This window comes from Anomalospiza imberbis, chromosome 1, assembly GCF_031753505.1.
Source record: "Anomalospiza imberbis isolate Cuckoo-Finch-1a 21T00152 chromosome 1, ASM3175350v1, whole genome shotgun sequence".
Classification (NCBI taxonomy): domain Eukaryota; kingdom Metazoa; phylum Chordata; class Aves; order Passeriformes; family Viduidae; genus Anomalospiza; species Anomalospiza imberbis.
The window spans coordinates 138,034,399-138,049,519 of NC_089681.1; the positions used below are offsets into that span (position 1 = coordinate 138,034,399).

The 15,121-nt window shown below is 38.9% G+C and overlaps 1 long non-coding RNA gene across 1 annotated transcript; it reads left to right on the forward strand.

The window, feature by feature from the left end:
- Nucleotides 1–693: 693 nt before the first annotated feature.
- On the forward strand, nt 694–10,375 carry LOC137462693 (uncharacterized). Its single transcript, XR_010993757.1, has 3 exons — nt 694–2,214; nt 4,991–5,065; nt 9,443–10,375. It is a non-coding gene; the product is annotated as an uncharacterized lncRNA (long non-coding RNA).
- Nucleotides 10,376–15,121: the final 4,746 nt, after the last annotated feature.

A 15,121-nucleotide genomic window follows, 5' to 3' on the forward strand; every position in this document is an offset into this window, starting at 1 on the left:
AAAGCTGTCATAAGAAAGGCCAGGGATGCCTCTAAATGGCTTTAAGACCTTTGCCCTGAGGATGGGAGGTTCCAGGAATTATTTTAACTTTGTTTTTTGTATCTTAGTTTTACACTATTGAAAATGGCATGTCTGTTTTTACTTTCCAAAGGAAAACACACAACTTCAGGAAAATTATTTTCTTAGATGCCTTCAGCCTAATGCATTGATATAGTAAAGCTGTATAATGGGTAAAATAGAGTTATAAACAGAAATTTGGCCTTGACTGAAGGCAGTAATACTTACATAATAGTTTTTTTAGGTTTATGGGGACATTGCTGAAGTCATATTAATAAATTTCCTAGAACTGAGATTTGTAAAAAGCTGTAAAATGAAAAGAAGATGCTGTTCAATTTAAATAATTATCTTAAGTGACATAGCTGTGAGATAACATGTATATCCTAAATTAAAATTGGTCTGTGCTGTGTCATTTCATTGTCTAAGCAGTCTGACAGATTAAGTTTAAAAGCCATGATTAATATTATATATTAAATTAGCTTTGAAGCATATCAATTTTATCTTTTGACAGCATAAGTCTTTAAAAGAAAAAAAAAATGTCCATAACCTCCTCCTTTTAGTATTTTTTCTATATGAAAGCATCATAAAAGTCTAACACCTTATTTTAAATTAATTTAATTTCTTTTATTATTTTCAAATATCAAAGCAGAAATGTTATACTGGTGTAAATATCTATTTGTGGACTATAAAACTATTCTGCAAGGTGACCTCAAGAACACATCTGCTGTTCTCAGGCCAGTGGATTCTCAGCTTGCTAAGGTAAGAGCAGCTCTTCACCTCTGCTGGTTTCCACAGCTCCACTGGCCCCATTGCTACTGACAGCTTGACAAAGAAGCCCAGCGCATGATCCATCCTGCAAGCAGCCAGCACCAAACCTTCCCCGTGATCTGTCCCAGCCAGAGGCAGCTCCTTAGATTCCAGGCTGGCACCAGCCAGTGGACACAGTGATTCATGCTGCCTGAAGATTAGTGCCTGAAAAGTCTTGCATCTCTCTCCCTTGACTGTAACAACCAGTTTGTACTTGGCACTTAACTTTCCATGGGCAAAGTGGGGTGTGGAGAGCCCTCCCTCCCCTTTCTGTTCCCCAGTTACTTGGGCAGAATGGATCTGAGCACTGGGAGAAATGTGTGCGTGCCCCGTGCAGGGAGCCGCAGGAAATTGTGAGCTCTCTGCTAAGTAGATTAGAGGCTGTAACCGCGTCCTGAAGTTTTATAAACTTCTTACTCAGTTCTTCTCTGTGAAACATTTCCACTTAATCACTGGCTATTCAGCACAAATGATTGATCAGAAACATTCCTCTAATGTAAATCAGCCTTATCGTGTTTAAACACAAATATAACTTCTACCAGCCAGGATGTTATGCATACTGGGAGTGGGAGGGATGCAAACAGCTGGAAGCATTCCCTGTTTACTGAATCCATATTGCCATAGCGCTGCTTTGCACAGTTGGAGAATTGCTGTGCAGAAGGAGCAGTTCACAAAGAGTTTAAAATTGTTTGGCCTTAAGAGCACATGATTTGCTTTTCATTTCATGCTTTGATTTCAGTCCTCTGGGCTAAAAATAAGGAGACAGAAATGTTAAGTATACTGGCATTTTATTTATTCCACTAGTTTCACTACTATCTTATAGTTGAGAACACCTTCCCACCAAATACTTGTTTCACATTTCAGAGATTTCTTTCATGCTGCCAGGAGATGTATTTTCTGCCTGTGAAAGTACCATAAAAGTACAGTGAACTGACTCAAGCTGACTCATGGTTGGGGCAGATGATGCTTGCAGCTCAGCTGATTCTGGATAGCATCGCAGGTTATTTATACAACATGCTTAAGGCTTTCAAGTGACTTGTTTGTTCTTCCTTATTTAAAATTTAATTTTATACCAGGCCTTGGGTATTTATGTAACAGTTTTATCTGCTGCACCTCATCCTTTTACTGGAGGTAAACTGAATACAAGTGGTGTAATTTTTGTTTGGAGGCATTTTTATTTTCGGCTGGGAAAGGACAGGAATGAAGTGAAAATGAAGGTTGTCATTCTTTTGTCTGGACATTTTTGCTTTAGTCATACTCTCAGCCTTGACTTCTAAGTGCAAACAGGAACTTGAGTCACTTATGGGAAAAGGTGCAGACTTGTTTATGACACTTCACCTGCAGGAGAAGGTTTGTCCTTTGCTCTTATTCAGTTGTTGAAGTAAAACCAAATGACACAGCACTGATAAATCCATATACTGAACTACTTGTATCACCTTACTCTCTTTATCTTACTGGACTTACTGTCTTAAGAGCACTGTGGTATTTCTGGAAATATTTTTTTTCCTGGGATACAGGAAATTTAATTTAAAATTTAAAATTTTTTTACTAGGTAATTTTTGTAATTTTTTCTTCTCACAGAAGTCATTGAATCGCCTAGTAAAAGAAATACTCAGTAATGAGGTAATTCATGTCTAAAAGAAAATCCCAGGGTGGTTGTATTAAGTGTCTTGCTGTGTCTTGCTCATCCACCAACTACACAATATGCAGTTAATTTCATACAGGAGTTCATTGACAGTTTACTCACATGGCACTCTCTTGTAGAATATATTTAGGGTTTCATATTCTTACGCTTATATCCAGTGGTAGAGTGTCCCGTCAATGATAAAGGGCTTTCCTGGCTGAGCAAGGAATGTGAATTCTGGTGTCTGCCTCCTTAAATTTTAGATGTCTTTCACTGTCATCTTCTTTTCTTTCTAGTACTGGTAAATAAATAACAAAAAAAAAAAAAATGATTACATTTCTTGAAGTGAGGGAAATGAGGTGGATTAATTATTGTGTAAGTGGAATCTGAATCTTGATCTATTTATGTCTGTACACATATATGCATACACATAGATGCATATACATATGTGTATATGTATGTGATTTATAAAGGTTTTTCTCTTCTGCACTAAAAATCTTTTTTTAAACTGTATCAGAGTGGTAATTCTCTATACTGTCTGGTTTTAATACTGATTAAGAACATTTAAATAACTCATCTAGATGAAGTAGCTATTTACTGATTTCTTAAAACTTTATAGGCTAAATTGTATGGGCTAAATTCAGGACAAAAATAGTCCTGCTTTTGATTTCTTTAGCAGTGTTATTACAATATTCTCTGAGAAGAGTAACAAGTTTTTATTAGCATTTAAGTTCCCATGTTTCATACCTCACTGGTGTACCTATTTGTTCTAGAAATAGGTAAGATTTGTCACTCTTTATTTTGGATAGGAAAATGCTGTAACTTATGCTGCTGTATGACCCTGACATGCCACTGCTCCTCATGACTTTTCTAGGGAAAACATGAACCTTAGTGAGCATGTGAATTCATGAGACACTAGTGAAGCCTCTTCTGCTAAGTGCTTGTATCTTTATGGTTTGCTTGGTTTTTAAATGAGCTATGGCAATATTTGAATTTGATATCAGAATTTATTTTGCAACTAAACTGTCCTTCCCTTCTCCTGTGGGGTGTTTTGGCAGCAGACTGCAGTACTTATGGCTGCTGCACCCCGTTCCTGACAGCATGAAGGATGGTGCTGTGCTGCTGGCATGGCTCAGCAGCCCTGGGTTTATGCCATTTGCTTCATATTAGGCCCCTGGCTTGAGATATCTCAGCGAGGAAATGTCCCATGGTAACTGCCAAAGCTTTTTGTTTCACAACCCTTTTTCTACTGGTGCCACAAGTCCCCACCCCAGGTCAGCCACCCCACAAACCCTCATCGCAGGCTGCTGCCGTCAGCCTTGCTGCTGCTCTAAACATTGTGCCTGTCCTTGAGTGTTTTTCCAGATGCTCAGCTGCTGCAGTACTTTTGGCTACTGGTGCTGCTGGCCAATTCCAGTTCAAAATTCATTCTTCTGTTAAAAATATTCCTCAGGCAACCAAAAATGTTCACGTCTCATCTCTTTCTGCATTTTCTAGAGATCCACTAACGGGGTCCAAACACTATGGGTCACACATAGATACACCTGCTTCAATGATGAGATGAAAAACCTTTCATGTTTCCATGTTAACTGGGCTAAAAATGAGCCAGTAGTGTAAAAATGTAATTTGGCTGTGCAAAATTGAGATACTGCTATATACCACTTTTTAATATACTACAACCCACTTGAAATTATTATTCAAACATGCAAATCGGGTAATCCAAAAGAAAAGCCTGGCCACCTGTTCTCTGTGGTCTGCTTCTTCTATTGTTCCACCATCCTTTGAAAATTATTTTATTGAAAACACTTTCACGAGCTGGCTGGCTGTTTTCCTGGAAAATAGCTTCTGAATAAATAATAGGATGTGGTGGAAACTCCATGGAAACTGTGGGGTTGTCAGCTCTGATTCCAGCTGTTGTCCTCATCCACATCTCCATTGTAACCAGTGGATCTATTAAAGTGTAAATCTTGTGGTTTCCTCTCAGACAGACGTCCAAGCTTTTTCCTTCACATTTCTACTGTGTGGACAATTTTCATTAGGTCTTTTACAAGTCCATGAACTTTCTCCAGAAGGGATGACCATTAGTAATTACCAATTTGGTTGTAATAGTTTGGTAAACCTGTTAATCTAGAGTCCATTGGCCTCATAGACTCACTTAAATTGCAATACTAAAAAGGGAAATTAGTCAAAATCAAGCATAGTTTTGATTTTTGCAAGATATCCTATGCAGCTCTTTTTGCAAATGATGGGCTCATTTTATTCTGAACTCCTAAATCTAGAGTTCCTTGTGAGGTTTGATATCTTACTCAGAGTATGTATTTAGCATAATACCTATATAAAGAAAAGAAAAAGAGAAATGTGAGTACTTTAGAACAATTTTATTTCACATGACAAACCCGATTTTTTTTCTTCTACATTAAATACATTATTCAGTGTTTTATTATGTTTTGAGTTTCTATTTTCATAACATAGAACTAGTTTCTTATTTTTTGTGTTCCTCAGTTCTATAGACAGTGAGAGAAAATAATACCCTGAAGGTCCTGGCAGAGGCTTCTGAAGATATAAAGTGTATAATAGGTGTGGTGTGCTTTTCCTCTGGGTAATGATTCTGCAAGGCAGGGCAACGTTGCTTCATGTGGGATTGTCTCATTTTAAGACTGTTAAAAGAGTGGTTACATTATGATTTCTTTTCCCACTAAATATTGCCAAAATATTTTTAAAACAGGATTTCATTAAAACAGGTCAGACTTTGTCACACACAAATAATTAGGAAAAAAAGGCAGCAACCTTTTGAAGAGAATTCAAAGTACTTGAGTTTAGTATACAAAAACACTAATCTTCCACTGGAGAATAGGGAAAAGGCATGGCTGGAATGGACTTCCTTCTGTCTCTTGTTTTCTTGAGCAAGAAGAAAGGAATGATGTTTCTCCCATAGTTTTCTAATAAAACTATGAAAGAAAATTGAAATAGTACCAACAGACCTGAAACTCTACTATTCTTCTTCTTTGCTTCATTAAATTGAATCCAGTAATGGAGAAATGTACTTCAGGGCTGAGCATCAACTGAGTTTACTGCAACTTATTAAAAAGAAGACTTTCCATTTGCAGTGCACATATATTAAAAAAAAAAAAAGGCATTTTTCTTTTCCCCCCAGCTTAGTCTGAAAACATTTTTGTGAGCCAGAAGTTGCTGGACCTGCCTGTCTCCCAGCTCAGAGCTGTACCTGATCTCTGTAGGGCTGTAAAGTTCTGCTACCTCTGGTGTTGTCCAACCCACATGTGCTGGGCTTCCTCAGAAACTCCTGCTCTGCTGAAGGTGTGCCAAGTAAGAGATATTCCAGACAGACCATTTCACATTCAACAATGCAGATTTTTTTTTTTTTTTACAAAAGTTGGTTGCAGCAGTGATCTTATAAATAGCTCTGTCTTATCTTTGGCTGTGGTACCAAGCATGGAGATAGGAGATACTATCTTTTAATGTGACCTTGGACTAGTTTTAGCTTAAATAATAATTTTAATGGAGCTTGTAAGCAGAGTTTCACTTTTCTGACCCTACATAAAATTTGTGATGCAGGTATCAGCTTGCTGGAACTTGCTAGCATCCTTTCCCTGGCAAGAGTAGGAACAGGAAATGTGACCCTGGGCCAGATGGCTCTGGAGCAGGACTTTGAGGGAGGTGACAGTTCCTGCTTGCTCTGGTTCTTCCCAAGGCTATTGGTCATTGCTGGACACACAAAACAGATCAAGTGGCTGTGCTATGATCATTCTTACTTCTTTAGTGTGCAAGGTGTACAAACCTTACTGAAGCCTCTTCTGCTATTGAGCAATAAAGTATTCTCTCTTCCTGTAGACTTGCTGCCAGATACATTTTCTGCTGCTTACCACGTCCTGAGCTGATTTTGGAGTCTTTGTGTCTGTGAGGGCATTTAACAGATTTCTCTCCTCTGCACATTTTTATAGCCGCTTAATTTTCTGAAGAAATTTCTGTCTCTCTGCTGAGGTTTTTTTTCAATCTATGTAAGAAAATTAAACAATCTAAATAGGCAGAATTTTGTTGGCAAATGGAGGGAGGAGGATTAACCTCTACAAGTATTCAAAGGATGCTGACATCAAAGAAGGAGAAGAATTTGTTAGGAGTATCCAAGACTTTATACTGGACTCAAGAATAACTAAAACACGAGCAAAAATGTATTTTTGGACAAGTACAAGGAAAAAAACTCCAAGGTTTACTGCTTTGTGGATGAAACTCCAGAAATAAAACTCTTTTGTGTCATCATTTATAAAGTTCTCTGGAATTCTGCGGATAGAAGCATGCAGTAGAAGGATGGAAAAGGTGACCCAAGAGTCATGATTGAAGTTCTTTAGGAAGAAACAAATTTATTATTGGTGTCATTTGTATGATGGCAGTCTACAGACAGAAAATAAGACTGAAGGGAAATGTTCACCCATGCCCTGAAAGAATTGTAGACTAAAGCTCTGATCTGCAATTGGGTGTGTAGAGATGAACCCTGGAGACATAGGACTGTGGAATTCCAGTGCCTGGAGGGCTCTGCAGAGCCACTTATCTGGCTGCAGAGTAAGATCTGTGCCAAGAGACCCAGCTTCAGCTTGTATCCACTGAGTGTGCAGGTAGCACCATCCTGGGTGTTCAGGTGTTTGATCTGGAGCTCTGGCAGAATTGCTGATGAAAATCACCCATCTACTTAATCTTTCCCATTCAATAGCTTTGTCCTGTTCTAAAAAGTGGCAGAAGCGCCTCTTAGCTGGTAAATGAGAATCCCAGCAGTTTCAGAGAGTGCTCCCCAGCCCAGGATCAGGTACACAAGTTGCTAGTGCATGTTCAGACATCCTTACTAGAATGGACTTGTCTGCTTGACTAATCTGATCTGTGAGCAGAGAAGAAACTGCCCTTCCCCTTAATTTTTCCGAGTAACTTGTCTGAAAATGGTTGGCTCTTGAATGTGTTTGTGGTTTGGCGTCTAAGTCCCTTTCTAGGAAAATGAGAAGCTTTTGCAAACCAGATGATTACAGGACAATGCAAAACAAGCCCCAAACCTATGTTTGTTGTCTTGTTATGGGACTTATGAACAGAAGCTGTACAGAAAACTGCTTGGGGACACTTTATTTTAGTTTTGGACATTTATTTTCTCATGTTCAAAAAACATTGGCTTTCTATATTTAAAAATTGTAACTGGAATATCTCAACCCTATAACTTACTTAGGGAACGTATTTGAAATTATATAAAGTCTGCACTGTTGAGATGAAGGTATGAGACCAGTAGCAATCTCTGCACTGCTTTCTGAGGCAGTGTTACCTGAATTTTAGTACATTAGGCATTCATTTTTTTCACTGAGGGATCAGAAATGCACGCAGTGTTGGAAATGCAGCCACACTATAAAATTATCTATTTTTAAGACATGAAATTGTATCTAATGAAGCCTTCTCAAGACCTGCACTCACAGTTGTACTCCTTAGCTACTCATTAAATCCACCTTAGAGCCTCGGCATACAGAAGGACATATTTTCGTCCCTGTTTCCATATCTTCACATCTCTTTCTCTCTTTTTCCTTTTCTATTTTTCTTGCACATCAGTTCCTCCATCATCTGTTCAGTTCAATGCATTCTCTCGGCCTGAGCGGAAAAATTTTGAAAATCCCTAAGGAGGCTTACAGGGTGGAAGCAGCAGGAAATGAAGATGCAGAAACAAAAAGGAAGCTCTTACTCATTGAATGGTGTGGCACTCTTGGCAAGAGGGGAAAAATGTGGTGGAGAGAGAAAGAATGTACATGCTTAAAATCCCGCCTGAACTGGGGCCATTCCACTTCTGCTTCTTCCTCGCTTCTGCCTGGCGGAACTGAGGACTTTGGCCTTTATCCCTAGTTAATGAGCAGGAGAAACACAAACCCCCATGAAGCTAGCCTAAACCAAAAAGGATGTGTATAATATGCTTATTTGTGAGGGACATCGAGTAGTAACCTTTGAACTGAAGTTTACTCCAGTAAACAAGACAAGAACTTGAGTTCTGAGAGTGGATTGTGAGGGTAAATATTTCTGCTTGAAATATTTTTTACATTCCAGAAATAGCTGGTGTTTTATATGAACTGCAGATATACAACCCGTTCTAAATCAGTATAATTTTCCTTTCAAAATGTAGTGTTAATCCCTCTTCTATACTTTAACTTAAAATAAGACTTATAACAATTTTCCTGTTGGACGTGTACTGTTCTTTCTTTCAGCTCATAATTATTTTACTCAGAATTATTTTGGTTTTCAGCGCCAGGTACTATGAGTATGCCTGTCATTTGCTTACTGCTGTAACTGGTGTTAAATGAAAAATGATCTGAACTGGCTTCCAGTAGAAATTAGCTTAGTTACTGATGGCTCTCTAGCAATGGCCAAATGAAACATGGAAAGGTTTGCAGTAGGCGTCTAGGAAGGCTGGGAAGGCTCTGTGGTTAACTGGAGATGAGCTCTGTGGTGTCATGGTTATGTTCCTTGTAATATCTGAAGTAGCTGGGGAAGAGCTTGTTTATGCATTTCTGCGCATCAGCCAAAATTACTGCAGAAGCTACAATTGAGATTCTGGGGTTTCTTCAAGCCAAACGCTGTTTAAGATATCGTAGTTACTTTTTCGAATGCTTCCTAAAATCAAGTTGTTGCTGGTTATAACCATGAAATTGTTTTCTTTTTTATAGTAAGAAACAAAGTGTCTTTGTTTGTCAGATGTAATCCCTTTTTATAACCCAGTTCTTCCATTGTCTAGACCCTATTACTGATAGCTTCTATTTGTGGAGCAAATTGTCTCTAATTTGGACTTCAGAGTGGACAACGTGTCAGTATTTCTATTTTACCTTTTCAAAAAACAAGTCAGTTTTCTGAGTGTTCGAGTGTGAAAAATTTTCTCATACACCATGTTTAATTCTGTTCTGAATTGCTCTTTTTCCCTCCAAACAGTAGTGCTCACATAAAATGGCAATGCAGAAGACCTGTATACCTCTCACTAATCACGGAAGACTTCATGTTTGTGTGGCCATAATATCAAATTTAATGGGTCCGTGGAAATGTCAGTGAAAGAGATTCATAATGTGAGAAGTAAGATACTGTAATTCTTTACTCAGCCCAGCTTTGTGCTCAAACAACTGACCTGATGGGGCACTGAAAGGACTTCTTTCACACACTTGTCCCCCATTGTGTTCTGCAGGGGCCTTCACAGCATTAGAAGTATCTGACACAATTCCTGCTTTGTGGCAGTCCTGCTTACACCACGTTGAGTCCAAAGTAGCTGAAATACTGAGTCTCTTATAGTGAAAGAGGCTCTTTATTCATAGACTGTAAAGCCATAAGGGATCCTTAAGATCAAACTAGATGATCTCCTACATAACACAAGCCTTGCATAAATGCCTATTTGAATAAAGCATATCTTTCAGAGAGCTTTTCACTTTTTGCTTGAAAACCTCAGCTGATGAGGAATCCACCACAACCAGCTCTTGCATGTTCTTTTACTGTTTGCAATTTACAGCCTGAAGTCTGTTGCCAGTGTACAGCCTAGATCACACTGCTTCTGTTTCCAATCTGCTCTTTTTTCCTCTGGACTGTGACCAACTCACATTTTTTACTTTTTCTTGCACAGTAGATAGAACAAAATGTAGAGTAGAATAATACCATATGTTTAGAGAAGAAAATGTTAGTTAAAATACTAACATTCAATTTCTCTGTAGTTTTATTAAAATATATGCTACTAAGTTCCTACTATCAATTTTCAAGATTTACCATAGAATGTTAGTGAGAAATATTTAGGTGTGTATGTGTTACAGATGCAAGTAATCCCCAAGGGCATTTTCAGACAGGCTGGTAGGGATTTGGCTCAGAGACCTCAATGCCTTTGTAAAGGAATGCCTTTGAAAAGTAATGTCACAGTCACTTCCCATCAGTCCAGTACAACTGGAACAGGTCAACATCAGGAGCAGGTATTTGTGTTTCTGAAAGTGGTGGAGCTGGATCAGCATTCAACTGGTCTCAGGCAGAGGATTCTTGTGCCTGAAGTTCCTTCTCAATGTCTGTCCTTGTGTATGAGACAGGTGTCTTCAAGCATTCCCATGCTGTTGGGAAGCTTGCAATCACTCTTCATTAATTTGATGTGATTAATGATGTGATGACATTAAAAAAACTATTTCAAGCAACAAATACAAAATTAGCAGCTACAGTTCCAAGTAGCATAAAAAATATGAGTCTTTACAAAAAATGAGAGAATTGTTTATATGCCTCCATTAATTATATGCAGCTCTTACAGCAAACTGTCAGCACACACTCACAACATTGCAACAGTATTTTTGGAAGAGTATTTCCTGTAGGCCAGAATGTGGATTTACACAGTTCACAATTTTTTCATCAGTTTGCTTACCATGGCATCCTTGAAATAGATATCACTTAGCTCAAACAATGTTTGGACAGGAATTTAACTTGGAACTGAAAAATAAGATACCAGTAATTACTATTACATATCCCTTAAAAAGACCATGAATTTATCTGTTCTTCCTCCTCTCTTTTTTACTTAATGCTGAAGAATTTTCTAGGTTAATGATACTTCCAGGCATAAATTCTTCTCCCGAGGCATCTATTTTTTTCCACCTCAAAATGGTCCCTGAGACTATGTGGAAATATACCTTGTTATGTGTGGCAAAGAGGAGAAGCAGGGGAGAGGTATCTAGAACTCTGTTTTTTTAGGATGGTCATTATGGAGAACTGGAATACCATGAAGTTCTGCCAGATATAAGAAGTTATTCTTGACACAAACAGGAGAAAGTTAAAAACAAATAAAACGACTTATTTATATAGTCGGAAAAAAACCCATGAAATGCAGAACATGCAAAAATACATGAAAGGAAATGAAAGTAGAAAAAAAAACCCCCAACACTCATATCTGGCAGAGGCTTTGGTTAGCAATGAATGTCCTTTCTCCCTGGACGAGTCATCTCTTAACCTGGTGGGTGCTTTACACTGGTCCTGATTCTAGAGCTTGAGGTTACTTTCTCAGAAAAGTCCCCACCTAGGGGGCCCCTAGGTCTCTTCCTAGGCATCTTCAGAGTCAAGACTCCCCTCCCCACCCCCCTGTCAGCTAGTTGATACAGGCAAGGAAGGATTTACACCCTTCTGCCAGTAAACTGGTGCTTACAGCTTCCTGCTTCAGGGAGTTTAGGATGGAACCTCAATTGTGTAATCATGAACATGGTTCTCTTTATCAGAGAAGACATGCCAATTACTAGCAGTAGGGAGGAAATTGAAAGTTCACATTTTTTCAGTTAAATAGTAAAGTCTTACATTCACATAAGTTAGAGTCATAGAATCATAGAATCATTTAGGTTGGGAAAGACCTCTAAGACCAACAAGTCCATTAACCCAGCATTGCCAAGTCCACCGCAAAACCATGTCCCTAAGTGCCACATCTACGCATTTTGTAAATACCTCCAGGGATGGTGACTCAACCACTTGCCTCAGCAGCCTGTTCCAATGCTTGACAATGCTTTTCAAGGTATTTTTCCTAATATCCAATTTGAACCTCAAATTCAAATTGAGGTCATTGGTGCAAATTGAGGCTGTTTCCTCTTGTCCTGTCACTTGTTACTTGGAAGAAGAGTCAACCCCAATCTGGCTACATCCTCTCTTAAGGCAGTTGCAGAGATTGGTAAGGTCCCCTATAAGCCTCCTTTTCTCCAGGCTAAATATCCCCAGCTTCCTCAGCCACTCCTCATATGATGTGCTCCAGACCCTTCATCACTTTATGCTTGTTGAATCTCTGAAGTAGCATCAAGAACTGATTGCTTCAGTATTTTGGAAATGAAGTGTGAAGATTCCTCCTGTAAATGCTTTCCTTTGGTTTTCCACTCCCCCCAGAATTAAAACAGACCCACAGTAAGTACAGATCTAATAAAGTGTATAAAGTTGTAATAGCAGAATTTCTGTTTCCGGGCTTTTAGGTCCCTTGGGACAGAGGAAAAAGTACTTATAGCTATGTAAAGAGTGAAAGTGAGTACTTGCTGTTACTTGCAAAGTGAAGCACAGGTCCTTTAACAGAATCCCTGTGATAGGTAATTATATCACTTGAGTCTTGTCCCAGCAGTTATATTTTTAACTGTGGAGGTTGCTGGGCCAAGTGGGCTTTACTTTGCATGCCACTCTGTTATTTCACATTGCACCAAAATGAGCATCCCCTTGCCTGTCAACACGCCACTAAATAAAGTATCTGTTTACTTTCCAAGGCTGCCAAGTTAGGCAGAGCTCTAAATAGAAAAACAACTCTGACAGAGTAAGAGGGGTGAAATTTTATTGGAAAGGTTATCTGCCCAGTGGAGTTTAACAGTGTACATAGGCTCATGTTTTGCTTGGTCCTTTTAGCCACATTCCAGGCTGATGCTTTGAAACAAATTTTTGGCTTCCGAACGAAAAAAGCAGCAATAGAGCGGTTGTGGTGTGCCATCTAGTGTTCCCTATATGGAGCAGATTGCTGAGCCGGTTCGCCTGGGTTGCACGGGGAGGATGTCCCACATAAAGACCCTGTAAGACCATTGCAGTCCTGCCTTCCATGCACAGAGCGGGCTGGCAGGCAGACCCTGGCGCTGCTGGCTCCAGGGCTGGAAAAGGGATGGAGGAGGGAGAGCCAAGGGAGGGGAGAGCACTGAAATAGCTCCTTCAGATTACAGATAGATACCACAGCTTAAACAGCACCTGCAGCTTGCACTAGGATATTACAGCCACTAGATCACATCACAACCACAATACACTGGAATGCAGCACATCAATGCAGCACATCTTCCCTGCATGGGAAGAAGAAAAATTTGGCTTAAAGCAAAAGGACTGAATGTCCCTGTGCTGCAGCTGGATATAGTGTAAGTCTAATATAGACTCAGATCCTGTTTTGGTACTGCACAGGCTTCGCCTCCAGGGCCCCTGCAGGAGATACCATGCACAGAACAAGAAGAGCAGTTTAAACACTTCATCTCTAAACTATTTTGGTTTAGCCTGTAGTTCTTCCAGTACGTCCGTTTTTATTGATCCCAAAATAACTACACCGAATACCTTGAGATGGGTGTTCTAGTAAGTGACTAATTTTAAGTGGTGTAAAAAAAGTATGTCTGGAGAGCTGAGAAATTTGGTAGAAAGTCAGCAACTCCAAGGTGGTTTGAACCTTGCCAAAGTTATTATGAAAAGTCTGAAAATTTAGAAAATCGAATCCACTCGGCCCAAGTCTCCGACAACTAATCCACAGAGATTGTTATGTAGCTCTGGCACTGCTTATGTGAGTTTTGTGGATGACCACAGGGTAAACATTTGAAACCACACATTGTTCTGGGAATTAATGAGGAAGTGAGGTGTTTAGAAAGAGAATATTAAATGGAATTGAAACCATTTAAATTAGAGAAAAAAATACTGCTGGGTGTGGAGAGGGAAGGAAGCAGACCTGAGCAGCAAGTCTAAGTTCAAGCTGGATTTTGACAGGACGTATTTTTGTCAGGACTCTTTGTTCCAGTTTAGGTAAATGTAAGTTATTTTGGAGAGATAATTCTTTACAAACAAAGGTCAGCATAAGCAACTGTAGATAAACCATGTTGAAACAGATTGAACTGGTAACTAATTTTCTGGGTATTCTGTGGTTGTAGGTGAAATTTGTAAAGAATATGTTTTTAGTAGAATGCTTATTATTAGAATGCTTATTCTTCTGAAAAGAAAATTGGTTCAAGAGAGCACTTGATAGAATCTCTAGGAAGAGTTAAACTGTCTGACATTAAGAGGGTATGATAGCCTTAGTTTTGGGATTCTTCAGAAACCCAGGGCAATCCATTGTGTGCATGCAATGAGCCCACTTGATAAAAACAGTAACTCAAAATAATTATGGTGACGACCACATGTGAGAATGTTGCAGATTTAGAAGCTGTACTCATATGCAGTACAAAGCCCAAAATAGGCAATTTTACACCTTCACAGTGATGTTATCTTTTAATTCAATTCTTTTGGCCCCTACAACCTATGCTTTTCCTCTTTTTAATTTCAGAAGAAACAATTTTTTTTTTCTCCCAATACTTACTGCTTTCAGGAGTTAAACCAAAAAGTTAAACAGGCTTTGCAAAAATTGACTGAAAAATCAATGCACTTGAACTAGCCCTAGAGATATCTCTTGTAGACAAATTAATAAGTATGTGCCTCTTTTTACTAACCACTTGTGCATTCTTTGGATTTAAGTCAAAATCCTATCGGAAATTCAGGATTCTTTTTCTCTTAAACATAGCTTCTCTAAATCATGGGCTTGTCTTTGACTTTTTCAATTAGTTTGTTATTGACCAGAACATCTAGTCAGAGATTCACATACAACCTGTGTCGCCTTTGCTGCTTTCATGATCCTGGGTGAGTCACTGCTTAGTGATGTCTCCCCTGGAATTCAAACAGAGGAAAACCTGGGAAGGAGTTATTTCTAGGAGGACTCCTGATACATAGGTGATATTTTTAGGTCTGACAAAGGTCAGGAGGTTTTTTTTTTTAATCACATCCTGTGGATTTTGATTGAAAAATGGAACTTAAACACAGCAGAGGATACCAGCAAACTCTGCATCAAGATAGTGTGTGAAGGATATAAATACACAT